Source organism: Oncorhynchus gorbuscha, linkage group LG20 (genome assembly GCF_021184085.1).
Source record: "Oncorhynchus gorbuscha isolate QuinsamMale2020 ecotype Even-year linkage group LG20, OgorEven_v1.0, whole genome shotgun sequence".
Taxonomy (NCBI): domain Eukaryota; kingdom Metazoa; phylum Chordata; class Actinopteri; order Salmoniformes; family Salmonidae; genus Oncorhynchus; species Oncorhynchus gorbuscha.
The window spans coordinates 12349848-12370919 of record NC_060192.1 but is presented as its reverse complement, the minus strand read 5'-3'; the positions used below and the strand labels follow the sequence as shown (position 1 = coordinate 12370919).

The following is a 21072-nucleotide window of genomic DNA, read 5'->3' as shown; positions in this document are numbered from 1 at the left end:
GCCAGTCTAAAGCACACTGTACTTATTGTAGATAATCCATATCTTACAGGACCTTATCCTACCAACTACCATGCCATATCATACCCTTGTTTCCCCTCTGTCGCAGTTGTGCCATTCGAGAACAAAACCAGTGACCTGTTTGCAGCGGGTACAGATGCAGACGTGTTCACCGTGCTGTACGGTCGAGGCGGGGTGTGCACCCAGCAGAGGACTCTTTGTGTCAACAAGAGGGAGCGGACCATGTAGTTTGAGAGGGGAGCTGAGGACATGTTCATCGTTGAGGTACAACCACACAGTAGTTGCCTATTAAAACACTGTATAGAGCAGACAGTTGAGTAAGGTATATATGGTTATTTAATGAGGATGATGGTGATGATGAAGAGGATGACAATGTGGGTGATGATGCTCTTGATCCTCATGATGATGCTGATGTTTCTGTAACACCATGCAGTTGGAGGACATGGGCGACGTCATAGAGAAGATCTAGTGGTCATGACAGCTGAGGGAGAAACTGAGGCTGGTGTCATTTAAAAAAGCTTGCACTGTGAAATAGCTCACAATCAATGATTATTGTGAGCATTTTTAGGATCGCGGTTAGAGCAGACGACTGCTGAGGAAGAGAAAGATACACAGGAGAAAGGCTACTTACTCAGCTACAGATCTAGGATACGCTTAACCTTCACAAATCCTAACCTTAACAATATGGGGGAAAATGCACAAAACTGATCCTGGTCCAGTGTCAAAGATCAGAGCAATACTGTCTTCAGTAAAAAGAGACAGATGACATCATATTATAAATCAAAACAATACAATTTCTAGTCACAAGGTGATGCTCTTCTCCTCACGGAGAGACCTGGTGTGTTTTCAGTCACTCACGCATTGCTGCTCTATCTCTCTAGGGGTCGGAGACTATCGTCTTCCCTTGTGAGTGTTGGCTGGCCAAGCCAGAGGATGACGGAGAGACAGCGAGAGAATTAATACCTTCTGACATCATAACGGAGAAACTACTACGAGACGGAACCCTGAAAGTCAGCGAGATTGAGGTGGAAGATGCACTGGAGAGTACATACACACAAACACAAGCGAACACATACGCACACGCGCACGCGCACGCGCGCGCACGCACGCACGCACGCACGCACGCACGCACGCACGCACACACACACACACACACACACACACACACACACACACACACACACACACACACACACACACACACACACACACACACACACACACACACACACACACACACACACACACACACACACACACTGAGGAGGAAGACTCAGTGGAAAGCACACATGCACACACATACACACTGGAGGCCGGCCATTACAGCAGAATGTGCCTTTTCGTTTGTCAGATTCTTTGTCTGCCTGACAGGTAAATGATGTGGCAGTTCTCTGCTCTAAATTGATGTCTTTCTCCGCTGCAGTCACACAGTGTTGGGAATTTGTTCTCATTTGGACACTTTAGCCCATTATTATGCTTTCTGTCTGTGGGTTATCTCAGTCTGTGTTTTCTGTTATCTGTGTTCACCTACAATGTGTCTGTGATGACGGGTGACGTTTACAATGCAGGCACAGATGCCAATGTTTTCCTCACCATCTACAGAGACCTGGGCGGCACAGTTGAACACAAACTCTGCAAGTTTGAGACAAACAGCAACAAGTTTGAGAGGGGAGTGGTAACACACCATATCCATAACTAGGACTTTCTGTCATTTCTGTATATTATATTATTTCATATTATATCATTTCTGTATATTATTTGTACTTGAGTAGGTTTATTGGCTTTTGCATCACAACATAAAAGGTAGTGATGTTGTTATACAATAATTGTACAGTGATATTAAGGCAATATAGAGAAGGAAAATACTAATTCAATGTGTATTTTTGGATCATTCTAACAACTAGGCTACCTGTGGCGGCAGGTAGCCTAGTGGTTAGAGCATTGGGCCAGTAACCAAAAGGTTGCTAGATCAAATCCCTGAGCTGACAAGGTAATCTGCCCCTGAACAAGGCAACCCACTGTTCCTAGGCTGTCAATGTAAAGAAGAATTTGTTCTTAACTGACTTGCCTAGTTAATAAACGTTAAATAAAAAATTATACTGCTTCTGTGTGCCTCCTATTTCAGGTGGATACATTTTCCGAAGAGGCGGTGGACCTGTATCAGGTGTTTAGAATTAAGATTCGCCATGACAACAGCATGGTGAGTGCTGATTGGTACCTGGACCACGTAGAGGTGGTTGATGAGGATCTGTAGGAGGTCTTAGGGTTCGATGTAGGAGCGCTAGTTGTGAAGGAAAAGAGAGGACAAAAGCATCGAGAGAATGTTCTATGTCAAGGTACTGTGTTTCTGTGCCACAGTGTGTATACACCAATATATGTGTGAACTGTACTTCTACTAGGCAAGTCAGTTAAAAGGCCTCCTGAGGGGACAGAAAAATGTAAAATAAATACAATATAAATATAGGACAAAACACATCACAACAAGAGAGTGTGTCAATGTGTGTGTGTGCATGCATATGTGTGTGTGAGTGTGTACACGTGTGTGAGCACACAGAACCCTGACAAAGTGTGTGTTACCTGACCTGTATATTCTCACAGGGTTATGAGGGGGAGAGGGAGACTTTCCGAGGCAGCAAGAAGAGCTCAGCTCTGAGCATGAAGAATGTAGACAGCAACATGAACAAGAGGAGTAATACGAATGAGGACATCCAAAAGAAGAGCACCAATAAATAAACACAATACTGCCAATATAAACCCACACACACAAGCACATAGAGAGTTGTGATAAAATACAGTATTTCACCAGTTGCATACATTGCAATAAGCTGATTGATCACTCCAGAAATAAGTTTTTATTCACATTACACTTTGTAGAGGCAGGGTTTGGAGAAACAACTGTACACACATGTACATACAGTCAAAACACATTACATTGTGTCTTTGCGGTCATGCCATACCACTTCACCATCTCAACAGGGGCAGAGAAGGAAGCCAGTACCAGCAGCAGGGTCTGTGGTCACCATGGGACACCCATGGGACACCCAGACGGAGAGGCTGTGGCTGTACCTGCCTGGGGAGAAGAGGTGCTTCGATTCTGGGTCTCTGGAGTCCTTCGAGTCGCATGGCGTTGATGTGGGAGAGATCAGGAAGGTGGAGGTATGGGTCACATGACATTAAGCATACAGAATATTCATATCCCAAAGAAAAGTGGTGGTGTACAAAATATACTGTAGATAAAGAAAGAAAATGTCCACACATAGTTTAATGCTGCTACAATGAGTTCTTTATTCCTGTACCATGTTACACAAACAGCGTTTAGACACAGAAGTCTTCATCAAGTGCAAGGGTCACAACACAAACGCTGATGGATGTAGTTGCTCCATGCCCGGGATATAGCTCAGATGGGGCCTCTCCTGAGAGCTGCTACCTAGCTGTTGCCATGCCAACCAAAGGGGTCAAATACATTTTCCAGTGTAAGTGCTGGTTATGGAAACAGGATGAGCCTGAGCTCAATTTCGAGTCTTATAGGAAAGGGTCTGAATACTTATGTAAATTAGGTTTTTATTATTTTATACATTTGCAACAATGTTAATCCATTTTAGAATAAGGCTGTAACGTAACACAATGTGGAAAAAGGGAAATGGTCTGAATCATTTCTGATATTTAAAAAAATATATATATATTTCACCTTTATTTAACCAGGTAGGCCAGTTGAGAACAAGTTCTCATTTACAACTGCGACCTGGCCAAGATAAAGCAAAGCAGTGCGACACAAACAACAGAGAGTTACACTTGGAATAAACAAACGTACAGTCAATAACACAATAGAACAGTCCATATACAATGTGTGCAAATGAAGTAAGATTAGGGAGATAAGGCAATAAACAAGCCATAGTGGCAAAATAATTACAATTTAGCAGTTAAACACTGGAGTGTGCAGATGTGCAGAAGATGAATGTGCAAGTAGAGATACTGGGGTGCAAAGGAGCAAGAAAACAAAAACAATATGGGGATGAGGTAGTTGGGTGGGCTATTTACAGATGGGCTATGTACAGGAGCAATGATCTGTAAGCTGCTCTGACAGCTGATGCTTAAAGTTAGTGAGGGAGATACGAGTCTCCAGCTTCAGTGATTTTTGCAATTTGTTCCAGTCATTGGCAGCATAGAACTGGATGGAAAGGCGGCCAAAGGAGGAGTTGGCTTTGGGAGTGATGCGTGAAATATACCTGCTGGAGCGCATGCTACGGGTGGGTGCTGCTATGGTGACCAGTGAGCTGAGATAAGACGGGGCTTTACCTAGCAAAGACGTATAGATGACCTGGAGCCAGTGGGTTTGGCGATGAATATGAAGCGAGGGCCAGAATATGACCCACACATTTTAAAACCATGTCTATCTTTATTTCCCAAACACAATTTATACTTGTCTTTTAATCATTTTTAGCATCTTTTAACACAGGCTTACACTTAAACACTGTACTTTTTTTTACACTCATAGCATAGGCCAGGCCCTGTTGTTCCCTCATATCCCAGCAATAATGCCTTGTATTACACCTGGGAAGAAAGCACTTCAATTTGCTCAATTTGCCATTGGCTCAACCATTGACTGAACTTACCCTATGGCCATTGGCACAACTCACCCCAAAACAAAAATGTTTACTGTATTAGCTCACTCAGCTATAAGGATGCACTTTCATGCTAGGTTTAGGACCTCATATTGAAGCTTGTAAAGACCTCAACTGATGTATAAAACAATCTACTTTGGTTTAGATACAAGCATCATGATATTTCTAACACAATTCATTTGACTTGGTGAAAATCTGTTTTCTTCCTTCAGACTCCATGAAATTATGACCTCTTTGCTAAATATTTGGTCACATGATTTATTTTTTGAATGGTTTCCTAGATTCAAGGGTGGCTCAACTTAACCCTTTGGTTCAACTTACCCCACTATCCCCTACAAGGAAATGTCTTAACGTGTATTTATCTGTTTGGTTTACCTGGCAGCATATGTTATCTCATCAATTAAACAAATATGAATTGTTTAATTTGATTGAGTGATTGATTTATTGACTGATTATTAATCATTGTCTGTCTGTAATTGTCAGATCATCTATGAGGTGACAGTGGTGATGAGAGATGTTCTGAATGCAAGAGCAGACACCCAGATCTACCTGTTTGTGTTCTGGGCTAACATCACTACAGAGGGGATTTTGCTGCAGAAGAATGAGGACAGGTACATTACCACACACACACCTGACCCTGACCAAACACACACCTGACCAATTTCTCACACCTGACCAAACGTTCACAGGCAACCAAACACACTGATTAAACACTATCAAACACACCTGACCCAAAAGTTCACCCATATGACCAAATGTTCACACTTCAACAAATGCATACATTTAACACACCCAAATAAACACACCCCAATTAGCCAACATAAAGTGGTTTTAAAACGACCAAACTGCAATTCTATTCCACATTCATCCACATAAAAAACTATATTTGAATAGTTGTACTTACTGTAGTTCACAATGCATGTGATGTATACTAGTGGTGTGTTTACAAAGACTCTCCCATAAAGCATTGCGCTCACACTGACTGTCTTTAGGATTGAGCAGGGTCAGGAGGACATGTTCACACCTGGAGGTCGAGGACATTGCTCCCCTGAGGAAGATGAAGGCTCGTATCGACGGCTCTGGTAGCCAACCTGACTGGTTCCTGGATAAGGTCAGCACTGACAACATGTCACAGTTTACCAGCTCAATACAACACAGTCTTTGTATTTGACCTTTCTGAGCAGTAATTGCTCCATGTTTACAGTAAGAATATAATACAGTACCATACAGTCAGTGGAGGCTCCACATAGGAGGAAGGGGAGGACCATCCTACTCAGTGAATTTTGGGGGGTGTAAATAGTTTTAACATAGATAAGTTATCCTTTTTAGATAAAACTATACTACACTGAACAAAAGTATAAATGCAACATGGAACAATTTTCTAATATTTTTCTGAGTTACAGTTCATATAAAAAAATCTGTCAATTGAAATACATTCATTAGGCCCTAATTGTAACGGCGTTCTTCGTTTTTGAAAGAGAGTCGGACCGAAATGCAGCGTGGTGGTTACTCATGTCTTTAATAAAGAAACGACGATACATGAAATAACTTATAGATACAAAAACAACAAACGGAACGTGAAACCTAATACAGCCTATCTGGTGAACACTACACAGAGACAGGAACAATCACCCACGAAATACACAGTGAACCCCGGCTACCTAAATACGGTTCCCAATCAGAGACAACGAGAATCACCTGACTCTGATTGAGAACCACCTCAGGCAGCCAAGCCTATGCAACACCCCTACTCAGCCGCAATCCCAATAACTACAAAACCCCAATACGAAATACCACAAAATAAACCCATGTCACACCCTGGCCTGACCAAATATATAACAAAACAAAAACACTATGACCAAGGCGTGACAGAACCCCCCCCCCCCTAAGGTGCGGACTCCCGGACGCACCTCAAAACCATAGGGAGGGTCCGGGTGGGCGTCTGTCCATGGTGGCGGTTCCGGCTCGGGACGTGGACCGCTCTCCATTAATGTCATAGTTCCTCCCCTTCGCGTCCTGGGATAATCCACCCTCGCCGCCGACCATGGCCTAATAGTCCTCATCCAGAACCCCACTGAACTGAGGAGCAGCTTGTGACTGAGGGGCAGCTCGGGACTGAGGGGCAGCTCGGGACTGAGGGGCAGCTCGGGACTGAGGGGCAGCTCGGGACTGAGGGGCAGCCCGGAACTGAGGGGCAGCCCAGTACTGAGAGGAAGCCCAGTACTGAGAGGAAGCCCAGTACTGAGATGAAGCTCAGGCAGGTATAGGCTCCGGTAGATCCTGGCTGGCTGGCAGATCTGGAAGATTCTGGTTGACTGGCAGATCTGGAAGAGACTGGTTGACTGGCGTATCTATAACATCATGGCTAACTGGCGGATCTAGCTGCTCTATGCAGACTGACAGCTCTGGCTGCTCCATGCAGACTGGCAGCTCCTTGCAGACTGGCAGCTCTGGCTGCTCCATGCAGGCTGACAGCTCCTTGCAGACTGACAGCTCCTTGCAGACTGGCAGCTCTTTGCAGACTGACAGTTCTGGCTGCTTCATGCAGACTGACAGCTCTGGCTGCTTCATACAGACTGACATCTCTGGCTGCTTCATACAGACTGACATCTCCTTGCAGACTGACAGCTCCTTGCAGACTGGCAGCTCCTTGCAGACTGGTAGCTCCTTGCAGACAGGCAGCTCTGGCTGCTTCATGCAGACTATGACCAAGGCGTGACACTAATCTATGGATTTCACATGACTGAGAATACAGATATGCATCTGTTGATCACAGATACCTTAAAAAAGGTAGGGGCGTGTATCGGAAAACCAGTCAGTATCTAGTGTGACCACCATTTGCCTCATGCAGCACGACACGACACATCTCTTTCACATAGAGATGATCAGGCTGTTGATTGTGGCCTGTTGTGGCCTGTTGTGTTGTGCACTAAAGTCCACAAGCAAAGGGAAAAGGTGAGAGGAGGAGATGCGAGAAGGAATTACGAAACTAGCAAAGTAGCGGACTAAACTCCACTCCATGGTGAAGGAAGTTTATGATTTCACCGAGAGAGAGAACGAGAGACCAGGCTTTGTGGAATCTGGCACCGACTACATAGATACACCCAAGTCAATACTTGAAAAAAGAAAATCATGAAACCCTGTACCTATGTTTGTCCTCTGTAATTTTGTTCCTTTCTCTGTTTGCTGAAATCCACACCTTTTCAATAAGGGTTAATCAATGGGCCATGTATCGTGAGATTTTGAGTGAAAACCTCCTTCCATCAGCAAGGGCATTGAAGATGAAACGTGGCTGGGTCTTTCAGCATGACAATGATCCCAAACACACCGCCCGGGCAACGAAGGAGTGGCTTCGTAAGAAGCATTTCAAGGTCCTGGAGTGGCCTAGCCAGTCTCCAGATCTCAACCCCATAGAAAATCTTTGGAGGGAGTTGAAAGTTCATGTTGCCCAGCAACAGCCCCAAAACATCACTGCTCTAGAGGAGATCTGCATGGAGGAATGGGCCAAAATACCAGCAACAGTGTGTGAAAACCTTGTGAAGACTTACTGAAAACGTTTGACCTCTGTCATTGCCAACAAAGGGTATATAACAAAGTATTGAGATAAACTTTTGTTTTTGACCAAATACTTATTTTCCACCATAATTTGCAAATAAATAAATTAAAAATCCTACAATGTGATTTTCTGGATTTTTTTCTCATTTTGTCTGTCATAGTTGAAGTGTACCTACGATGAAAATTACAGGCCTCTCTCATCATTTTAAGTGGGAGAACTTTCACAATTGGTGGCTGACTAAATACTTTTTTGCCCCACTGTACATGGCTGTCACAACAAATTATTTGCATGATACTTATTCTGCCACTTAAGAGTGGTTACCCGACCTGCTATCACGATAAAGATAGTAAAGCTGTCGCATTAAACTTATGTCAGTTTGTTTACCCCTAGCTTTTTTGTCAGTTAGCCGACGTCATCGAGAGAAGGTAATCCTGATATAATTCGCTAGTCTTAGTAATGCCGCATAACTACTTCCAGTCTTTGCCTGCCCTTGAATGGTCTAGTTATTTAGAAAAATGTATTCTTGTTGGCTTGGCTATATGTCCTCTCAATTTGCCTCCTACTGGCCCTCCAACACCACTTTCAGCAGCATCTGGTCTCCCATCCAGGGACCAACCCTGCTTAGCGTCAGTGTCAAGCCAGCATAGCAGTGGGATGCAGGGCAGTATGCTATAAACATGGAATTTGGCAGATAACTTTATAAACCTGGTACATTTTCTGTCCTGAGATACTAATAATGAGATAGAAATCAAAGAAATACTTATTTATTTACAATAATTTTATAGCCTAGGTATAATTTACAAACGTCATCGGAGATTCAATTGACATGCTAAATTGCCATTTGAGAAACAGAAACTAGAAAAAAGTTGGTTGTATTTGATTAACGTTTATTGAAATGGTATAGATTTCAGTAAACAAAGAAAGGCACGCAAGTACAGAGGACAAACATAAGTACAAGGTAGTCATTTCATTATATTTTTGGGGAAGTATTGACCTTGGGCAAATCGATGTAGTCAGAGCTAGATTACACAAACCCTTGCCTCTGCTCCACTCTGTTGGGGAAGTTCATCATAAACTTCCTTCACATTGGAGTTGACTGTAGTCCACTACATGCATAGTGAGGATGTTGTATGTGACTGCTATGAAATCGAACTGTGTGTGGGTGATCAAGGGTGTATTCAGTCCGCCGATTCTGTTGCAAAACATTTCACTAACGGAACTAACTGGGGAAGGACCTGGATTCGTCCAATAGAAACTTTGATTTTCCTTGCAAAACAGACCATTTTGGGACTGTTTGGACTATTGATTACTTACACCCCACATCAGCTACCAGCAGGGGTATTCAACTCTTATCCTACGAGGTCCAGAGCCTTCTGGTTTTCTGTTCTGCATGACAATTAATTGCACACACCTGGTGTCCTGGGTCTAAATCAGGCTCTGATTAGAGGGGAGCAATACAAAAATGGAACTGGCTTCGAGGTCCAGAGTTGAGTTTAAAGGTACTAGAGCTGTGCTTACATGGCCATACTCATAATCGTATTTGTAAATTGACAGTTAGAGAGAAATCGGATCAGATGATACTTGTGGTCGGAAAAAACGGAAGTGTTTTAATATGCCTAAATATATGTTGGCAAAATACCTCCCTACACATTCTGACCTCAAAACAATTGCAGATTAGGAGCAGTGTGCGGAGGGGGGTGTGTGTGTCTCTCCTCAACTTGCAGCCAAGTTTGCTGTCACTCAGTCAGAATGCACATCACATACAGGCAAGAGTGTGCAAGGCGGTATTGAATGTGTCACTCACTGTCTGTCACCTTGATTACTACAATTTATCTCAACCTGTGCACCTACATTATGAACTTTCATTGAGGCTAGTTTGTAGCAATCTCACGATGGATATAGGGCAAATTGAAGTATCATGTAGTAGCCTATGTCTAGTGATGTTTCACATGACGAAAAGTATGTGGACACCTGCTCATAAAAAAATAAAAATAGCATTGATATGGAGTTGGTCCCCTCTTTGCTGTTACAACAGCCTCCACTCTTCTGGGAAGGCTTTCCACTAGATGTTGGAACTAGAGGTTCCGATTATGATTTTTCAACGCCGATACCGATTTATTGGAGGACCAAAAAATATATATATTTGTAACAATGACAACTACAACAATACTGAATTAACACTTTTATTTTAACCTAATCTAATACATAAATAAAAATATATTTAATCTCAAATAAATAATGAAACATGTTCAATTTGGTTTAAATAATGCAAAAACACAGTGTTGGAGATGAAAGTAAAAGTGCAATATGTGTCATGTAAAAAAAGCTAACGTTTAAGTTCCTTGCTCAGAACATGAGAACATATGAAAGCTGGTGGTTTCTTTTATATTTTCAGTTAAGAAGTTTTAGGATCTAGTTATTATAGGAATTATAGGGCTATTTCTCTCTATACCATATGTATTTCATTTACCTTTGACTATTGGATGTTCTTATAGGCACTATAGTATTGCCAGCCTAATCTCGGGAGTTGATAGGCGTGAAGTCATGAACAGCGCTGTGCTTCAAGCATTTCGAAGAGCTGCTGGCAAACGCATGAAAGTGCTGTTTGAATGAATGCTTACGAGCCTGCTGCTGCCTACCACCGCTCAGACTGCTCTATCAAATATCAAATCATAGACTTAATTATATTATAATAAACACACAGAAATATGAGCTTTAGGTCATTAATATGTTCAAATCTGGAAACAATTATTTTGAAAACAAAACTTTTATTCTTACAGTGAAATACGGAACCGCTCTAAGTCTAAATATTGCTGTTACATTGCACAACCTTCAATGTTATGTCATAATTATGTAAAATTCTGGCAATTATAATTACGATCTTTGTTAGGAAGAAATGGTCTTCACACAGTTCGCAACGAGCCAGGCGGCCCAAACTGCTGCATATACCCTGAATCTGCTTGCACAGAATGCAAGAATGCAAGAGCAGTGACACAATTCCGCTAGTCAATATTGCCTGCTAACAATAATTTATTTTAACTAAATATGGAGGTTTAAAAACAATTTTAAACCTTTTAAGAACGGCATTGATTTTTATGGTTAGGTACATTGGTTCAACGACAGTGCTTTTTTCGTGAAAGCGCTTGTTAAATCATCACCCATTGTCATGCATAGGTGTAATAGGTGGCAGGGAAGTCAGGTGCAGGAGAGTCAAATGGAGTGTAAAATGGAGTCTTTTAATAAAGTCCACGGAGTGTGCTCCATAACACTAAACGTACATAAACAAACAAACATGGGTACGAGGACCCGACGCTCACCTATACAACAAACACACTACACTGACAATAAAACAATCTCTGACAAAGACATGAGGGGAAACAGAGGGTTAAATACACAACAGGTAATGAATGGGATAGAAAACAGGTGTGTGGGAAGACAAGACAAAACCAATGGAAAATGAAAAAAGGATCAATGATGGCTAGAAGACCGGTGACGTCGAACGCCGAGCACCGCCCGAACAAGGAGAGGCAACGACTTCGGCAGAAGTCGTGACACCCGTTTGGTGAAGTAGGCTGTGATTCGATGATAAATTAACAGGCATCGCATTGATTATTTGCAACGCAGGATAAGCTAGTTAAACTAGTAACATCATCAACCATGTGTAGTTAACTAGTGATTATGTTAAGATTGATTGATTGTTTTTTATAAGATAAGTTTAATGCTAGCTAGCCACTTACCTTGGCTCCTTGCTGCACTCGCGTAACAGGTGGTCAGCCTGCCACGCAGTCTCCCCGTGGAGTTCAATGTAATCAGCCATAATCGGCATCCAAAAATGCTGATTACCAATTGTTATGAAAACTTGAAATCGTCCCTAATTAATCGTCCATTCCGATTAATCGGTCGACCTCTCGTTGAAACATTGCTGTGGGGACTTGCTTCCATTCAGCCACGAGCATTAGTGAGGTCGGATACTGATGTTGGGCAATTAGGCCTGGCTCGCAGTTGGCGTTCCAATTCATCCCAAAGGTGTTCGATGGGGTTGAGGTCAGGGCTCTGTGCAGGCCAGTCAAGTTCTTCCACACCGATCTTGACAGACAATTTCTGTATGGACCTCCCTTTCTGCACAGGGGTATTGTCATGCTGAAACAGGAAAGAGCCTTCCCCAAACCGTTGCCACAAAGTTGGAAGCACAAAGAGAGAGAGAGAGAGAGAGAGAGAGAGAGAGAGAGAGAGAGAGAGAGAGAGAGAGAGAGAGAGAGAGAGAGAGAGAGAGAGAGAGAGAGAGAGAGAGAGAGAGAGAGAGAGAGAGAGAGAGAGAGAGAGAGAGAGAGAGAGAGAGAGAGAGAGAGCAAGTGTGAGAGAAAAAGTCAGAGGGATGTTGGGGATTGAGCAACCCTGTGACCTAAGACTTAGGGCTCGATTAAATCCGTAGCACTGAAGACCTGTGCTACAGCGCAATACAAAAATACAAATGTAAAGGCAATGTTCCTGCATTAGTGGAGGCTGCAATCACGATTTGCCCAAACGCTGCATATGTCGGCACACACACACACACACACACACACACACACACACACACACACACACACACACACACACACACACACACACACACACACACACACACACACACACACACACACACACACACACACACACACACACACACACACACACGCACACGCACGCACACACACACACACACTGATCTCTACCTGCAGGCGATAGGTCACTGCATATTTCAGCCATACACACCAGACAGACACACTCACACAGCTCTGCACGGTAGGGGTAAGAGTTCGTCTGGGGTGAGCATCATTGAATGGCACATGAGTGTATTGACCCATTTCAGTCAGTGTGGGGTTGGAGCAGGCAGGCTTCAGATACTGGGCTGAATCTGTTCTCCCCAGATACAGACAGACACAGGCTCAGTAATGAGCAATAGCAGAAGTACAATGCTTTATCCCAATGTTTTACTGTTTTATGTGGTGTCAAGGGGGTTGTGAATAACACAAGACAGCAATTTGAATTGTATTGTATAATCCTGTCATGAAATATATGACACACTCACCTTCCTTGATATTTTATGATGTGACATCACAGGGGCATTGTTAATTGTCTCAATGTATTACCATACCAATTAGTTGTGATATGTATTTGTTGTTGACAGAAGTAGTACATGCACTAAGAATTGCAATACAACAATTCTGAACCACCCCCCTCACACACCTCCAGGAAACATTACAGATTTTCTCCTACATTTTGAGGTTTCTCATTGAGACATAATTGTGTTCCAGTTCTATTTGACGGTCAATATTGAACTGGCAGATGGCTTCCCCTGTCAGAACAATATGAACGCTGGCCCCAAATCCACTTCGATGCCAAGACTTTACCTTACCACAGGCATTTCCTATTCAGTAACAACCCCTCCATGTCTTTCCATATCACCCAGCCTGCCTGTAGACTTGTGAAACACTAGCAGGCAAGGCTCATACCCAGTCGTGTCAGTCTGTGGCTGGGCCATGTCCTTGGACTGACCCAGTAGCTGTACAGCATCCCAAACAGATGTGTGCTAACGTTATGGATTACACACACCGTGCCTGTTTATTCAAATGGCCACTGCAGTGAACTGGGCACACAGCCAGCATGCTAATCTCACTCAAATGAATATATTGATGGTAGTTAATGAAGGTTGGGCTACCGGAGCCTTGGGCTTTTACAGTAGGGTACTTTCTACAGTTACACCCTGTCCATGACAAGTGGTCTAACACACTGGGGGGAAGAGGGATATGCTCATAATGCACAGTATTGACATATACTGTCAGGTCCATCATTATTGGCAGCCTTGATAAATATGAGCAAAAAGACAAAATAAATAATACAAGTACTGAGCTATATTGTATGCTCCAAGAAGGTGGGAAAATATGTTATTTTATACTAATACAATTGCCCAGAGACAAATATTTTGTTTAACAAGAAATGCAGAAAAATCTCAAAGAATTGGGGTCAAAATTATTGGCACCCCTCTTTTCAATATTCTAGCACTCTCCCCCTGCGAGGATAACGACACAGCCTTTTTCGAAAACGTTTTATGTGATTGGAAAACACTTTGGGAGAGAGCTTAGACCCTTCTTCCATACAGAATCTTTCCAGATCCTTTTTATCTTCGGACTGCTCTCATGGACTCTTATATTCAAACCAAACAGTTTCTGGTTTCAGAGGAAACTATATTGAAAATCAGAAGACTATGCAGAAAAGTACCTCAAATCTATGGTAAAATATGGTGGTGGATCTTTGATGTTATGGGGCTATTTTGCTTCAACTATTCCTGGGGCCCTTGTTAAGGTCAACAGCATCATGAACATTATCAATTACCAGGACATTTCAGCAAAAAACCTGGTTGCCTCTGCCAGGAGGCTGATACTTGGCAGCAAGTGGATCTTCCAGCAAGACAATAACCCCAAGTATTAATAAAAATCCATAGAAATAAATGATTGATTTACCACAAAATCTACATTTCTCAATGGCCATCTCAGTCTCCCGACTTGACCCATTGAAAACCTGTGGTTTGAATGTAAGAGCAGACTAAGGATATCAAGGATCTGGGAAGATTCTGTATGGAAGAATGGCCTAAGATCTCTCCCAAAGTGTTTTCCAATCTCATAAAATATTTTAGAAAAAGGCTGTGTTGTTAACCTTGCAAAGGGAGGGTGCTAGAGTATTAAAAACAGGAGTGCCAACAATTTTAACCCCTATCTTTATGAGATATTTTTTTTAATTGCTTGTTGAACCAAATCTATTTCTCTGAGAAATTGTATTAGTATAAATTAATAAAATGTCAATTTCTTTGCATACAATATAGCTCAGTATTTGTATTTATTTTATGCAGTCTTTTTTGCTCATATTTATCAAGGGTGCCAATAATTATGGACCTGCATTTTACCACTATGGATTATGGTTGATCTTTGTTGATGTTTGTCTGGTATTGTCCTACAGATAATGTAATTGTCCTTCAGATTAGTCCTGTACACAGGTATTGCCTTATCCTGACAACATAGATGTGATTGATGCTTTATCCTAATATAATAACAGCAGTTGTAAAGGCTCCCATTCACTTTAATATGCAAATCCACTTAAAAATGCACTCTAAATTTCTGAAAAGGTTGTTGCTGTGACGAATTGGTCAATGTGTCAGCCACCTTACCTCACACCTAGTCAAATAAGGGTTAATGACTTTGACTAATTGATAATTTATGAATTATAATTTCCCACAGATTATCATGCATATCCTGACCACAGAGAATGTGTCGGAGTTCACCTGTGAGGAATGGCTGTCTAAGACCAAAGGGCACAAGAGGACCATGGTATGTGAGATGGCTGCCGTGGTGGAAGAGGAGGAGATGGTGGAGAGCACCACCTACATTATCCAGGTTAAGACCAGCGACATCGGAGGTGGGTCAGACAAACAACACATTCTACAGTCCTCATTAAAGTCCATGTTTATGTGACTAACCAGGGCCTGTATTCATAAAGCGTCTTAGAGTAAAACATACTGATCTAGGATCATTTTTGTCTTTTAGATTATAATAAATGGGCAGGGGGGGGACCTGATCTTAGAAAAGCAATTCTACTCCGAGTCACTTTATGAATACAGGCCCAGGTATCAATCTCAAGACTACATTATTCCACTGAACTAAAGCCTAGTCATTATCGTAGTTCCCTGCACCACATTTACATCAATTTTCTGTAATCACAGTGTCCCTCACTCTCTATCTTTCACTGCAAATCAACACCATTTATTATACACTGGCCCAGATCCAGCTTAAATCCTGTTCCTAACTAGCTGGGATGTTTGTTACAGGGGGGGGGGGGGGGGGAATCAGAGAATCACATCAGAGAATCACTAACCTCCATCTCAACATTACACACACACACACACAAGTTAAAGACTTGATGTACACACACACAAACATGCAAGCACATGAGTCACATGTGACTCAGAGGAAACAGGGATTTAATTTGATAAGGTAGTTGGTTAGTTGTTAATAGGGGACTATTTGAAAGGCAGTCTATGGAAGTAAATATTTGAGTGATTTTATACATTTTCAAGGATGTCTGACAGATGGTGAAGTGATGTCTTGAAAGGCAGAATGTTAGTGGCTAATGGGGAAGGTTTACAGAGACCTTTGGGGTGAAATTAGGTTTATATAATCTGGCGACAGGGAATGGTTATTGGTGAATATATTTTTATGAAGGCTGTAGTTTCAGCTGATGGTTAGTTGAGCATTTAAAAAGCAGGCATTTAGGTTTGTAAAAGTACAACAAAGGGGATTCAGTTTGCATGGCCTTAAGCTCAGAGGGTTAACACAGTCCCATGAGACTGAGCCCAGTCAGCCACAAAATCACTGCAGCTTTTCATAGAAGTTGGTGACTCTCCTCCCTCTCTCTCCACAGGCGCAGTCACTGACGCCAACATGAGGATCATTGTGTTTAGGGAGAGCTGTGACACTGGGACCTTGGCTCTGAAATCCAACAAGTTTGATCACAAGCAGACCGACGTGATCCATTTCCCTGATGTGCTCCGCACCGGGGAGCTCTCCAAGGTCCGGGTGTGGCACGACAACTCAGGTCAGCCAATAAGTCATCAGGAATATGATGCCATGAACGGGAGGGGAGCCAATTGCAATCCGCGTGAACAAGTCAAAATAAGAAACCTGCATACCTATTGGTTCTATCAAATAAAATGTTATTTGTCACATGCCTCGTAAACAAAAACAAGTGTAGACGAACAGTGAAATGCTTACATACGGGCCCTTCTCAACAAAGCAGAAAGAAAAAGAGAGAAATAATAGAAAAATAATCACACAAGGAATAAATACACAATGAATAACAATAATTTGGCTATATACAGTGGGGCAAAAAAGTATTTAGTCAGCCACCAATTGTGCAAGTTCTCCCACTTAAAAAGATGAGACAGGCCTGAAATTTTCATCATAGATACATTTCAACTATGACAGACAAAATGAGAAAAAAATCAAGAAAATCACATTGTAGGATTTTGAATTAATTAATTAGCAAATTATGGTGGAAAATAAGTATTTGGTCAATAACAAAAGTTTATCTCAATAATTTGTTATATACCCTTTGTTGGCAATGACAGAGGTCAAACGTTTTCAGTAAGTCTTCACAAGGTTTTCACACACTGTTGCTGGTATTTTGGCCCATTCCTCCATGCAGATCTCCTCTAGAGCAGTGATGTTTTGGGGCTGTTGCTGGGCAACATGAACTTTCAACTCCCTCCAAAGATTTTCTATGGGGTTGAGATCTGGAGACTGGCTAGGCCACTCCAGGACCTTGAAATGCTTCTTACGAAGCCACTCCTTCGTGGCCCGGGCGGTGTGTTTGGGATCATTGTCAGGCTGAAAGACCCAGCCACGTTTCATCTTCAATGCCCTTGCTGATGGAAGGAGGTTTTCACTCAAAATCTCACGATACATGGCCCCATTCATTCTTTCCTTTACACGGATCAGTCGTCCTGGTCCCTTTGCAGAAAAACAACCCCAAAGCATGATGTTTCCACCCCCATGTTTCACAGTAGGTATGGTGTTCTTTGGATGCAACTCAGCATTCTTTGTCCTCCAAACACAACGAATTGAGGTTTTACCAAAAAGTTATATTTTGGTTTCATCTGACCATATGACATTCTCCCAATCTCCTTCTGGATCATCCAAATGCTCTCTAGCAAACTTCAGACGGGCCTGGACATATACTGGCACTGGGGGACATGTCTGGCACTGAAGGATTTGAGTCCCTGGCGGCGTAGTGTGTTACTGATGGTAGGCTTTGTTACTTTGGTCCCAGCTCTCTGCAGGTCATTAACTAGGTCCCCCCATGTGGTTCTGGGATTTTTTGCTCACCAAGCTGCTTACCTATTGCAGATTCAGTCTTCCCAGCCTTATGCAGGTCTACAATTTTGTTTCTGGTGTCCTTTGACAGCTCTTTGGTCTTGGCCATAGTGGAGTTTGGAGTGTGACTGTTTGAGGTTGTGGACAGGTGTCTTTTATACTGATAACAAGTTCAAACAGATGCCATTAATACAGGTAACGAGTGGAGGACAGAGAAGCCTAAAGCTAAAACTTAAACTTAAAGAAGAAGTTACAGGTCTGTGAGAGCCAGAAATCTTGCTTGTTTTGTAGGTGACCAAATACTTATTTTCCACCATAATTTGCAAATAAATTCATTAAAGATCCTACAATGTGATTTTCTTGATTTTTTCTTTTCTCATTTTGTCTTTCATAGTTAAAGTGTGCCTATGGTGAAAATTACAGCCCGCTCTCACCTTTTTAAGTGGGAGAACTTGCACAATTGGTGGCTGACTAAATACTTTTTTGCCCCACTGTACACAGGGAACCAGTACCGAGTCAATGTTCAGGGGTACAAGGTAATTGAGGTAGATATGTACCTATACAGTAGGTAGGGATACTGTGACTAGGCAACAGGATAGATAAAACAGTAGCAGCAGCATATGTGATGAGTCAAAAGAGTTAGTACAAAAAGGGTCAATGCAGATAGTTAAATAGTTAACTAATAGTTACCCGGACTAACTATTTAGCAGTCTTATGGCTTGGGGGTAGAAGCTGTTCAGGGCCCTGTTGGTTCCAGACTTGGTGCATCTGTACCACTTGCCGTACAGTAGTGGAGAGAACAGTCTATGACTTGGGTGGCTGGAGTCTTTGACAATGTTTAGGGACTTCCTGTAAAATTGCCTGGTATAGAGGTGCTGGATGGCAGGGAGCTGTACGCCCTTCCATCCGTACCTAAATCTGCATTGTGTATTTATGCACCGACTGTGATGAATTAGGTCGTTTTTATGATATATTGTTTATCACGCCTGTCTATTTCATACCCTGTCAGTTGTTTCATACTCTACTGATATGTCATGATCAGGGCCTGCTCCAGGGTAGCACATAGAATACATTGATGTAAAAGATGAGGCCCTGGACAAGACGTTCCGTTTCCCATGAGACCGCTCTTTGGCCAAGAATGAGGACGACGGTCAGATCACGAGGGAGTTGGCCTACGCCAACAACGGCATCCTAGACCTCAACGAGAAGACCTGTAAGATCAGTTGCACATAAGACTGAGTTCTCTTTAGTAGGGCCAAGCATTTCTCCTGGTAAGGCTATGCAGTCAGGAAGAATTCCTGGCTCTTGTATTTACAGTGTTCCAATCAGATCATGATGAAATTACTATAGTGTACTGTAATCTACTTTGAATCCTATCCTATTGCAATCCTGTCCTCACATAACCCCAGTTTCACATTTTTGTCCTAGCCTTCTAAGCCCTTGATTAGTTGAATCAGGTCTGCAACAAAAATGTCCAACTTTGGGGTTATGCAAGGGCTGGACACTGACTGTACTAATGATCTACGTTTGCCTAATGGACTGTTCAAGAGAATTCGGTCCCCCCAGGGCCAAGCTAACGCATTGTGTCTGTACTTTTGTTTGAAAGAATATGAAATTATTACCACCACGGTGGACACAGAGGACGCAGAGACCATCTAGATCTCACTGGAGGGGAAGAAGGGGCAATCAAAATAAATTGTGATGGAGAACTCAAAGAAAAAGAGGTTATTGCGGTACACTGCTCTTGGGCTTGTGTTTATGTAAAGAATAAGCAGAAATGATTGGGTTGGAGGGTTTTCTCTTTTTTTTCTGTTATGCCAGCCAGGCTTAGAATGATCTCAGTTGGCAATAAGAGCTCTTTTACAGACTGATGAGTCAGGCCTCTCAACAGTATACTCTCCTCTTATGGAATTCAATGGAATTCAATCACTAGTAGTAATAAACTCGATAGACATCGCCAGGCATGAAAAGAGCTCATAAAATCACCTATTTGTTTCAGATCAAATCTTTGCAAAACGTATTTAATGAAGCTTGTAATATTCTTTACTGCTTTTCGCGCAATGGGTCTTATTTTCATTCAGAGGAACTTCTCCAAACAGCTGGGTGACATTGCTGGCATCTGCCTGGGCTACACTGCCAAGTATGGGAAGGAGGTGAAATGAGAGGCATTCTGGCATGTGGAGGTCGTCGTCATAGAGAAAGAGCTAAACAACAGGTGAATGACCCCTAGCCTGAACCCATGTACTATATATCAACCATCTGGTGCTTATTCGGTAGGGTACAAAAAAAACCCTGCTGCTAGAAATATATTGTGTGTGAACTCACAAGTTCTCCATCTTGTGGAAGAGAGAATCACTCCTTTCATATCGCTCCTGTTCCAGGATCCTATTAATCTGCAACGCCCTGATCCCGCTCTACCTGAAGAGGGACGAGTTTGTGACCAAGACCACCGAGAGCTTCACAAGAAAGGCCCGGAGACTGGTAACCATCAAGTACGATATTATCACGAGCAACGAGAAGGGGGTGGGCACCGATGCCAACGTCTTCATTAGCATCTATGGTTCCAACTGCTGCGGCAGAAGTCCCGCGACCTGTTTGAGCGTGGCCAGACGGACCGCTTCCTGCTGGACTCAGTCCCAGCTGGACTGTGTGGAGGTCACCAACACGGCCAATGACATCACCATCTTCCTGTGTGGGAAGTGGCTGGCAACCAAGAAAGTGGACTGCCAGATCTTCAGGGTCCTCTACCCAAAGTACTAAAGACCTTATATTGAGAGTTCTCCACTATATCAAGCACTTACTATAAGCCTCGGGGCTCAATTGCACAGCCGAGCAGGAAAGGCCTCACAGTATGTTGGACCATTTCCAAGGATCTTTGTGATGGAGAGATGCAAACTAAGTGGAGTTTGGATGTGAGCAGCCATTTCATTTTCCCATTGACATTTTTTATTGCCTCAATACAGTCATGCTC

General features: G+C 42.6%; 1 pseudogene; it reads left to right on the top strand.

Moving 5' to 3' along the window:
- The window catches only part of LOC124006624, a 29865-nt pseudogene extending 8913 nt beyond the window's left edge, over positions 1–20952 (top strand).
- Positions 20953–21072: the final 120 nt, after the last annotated feature.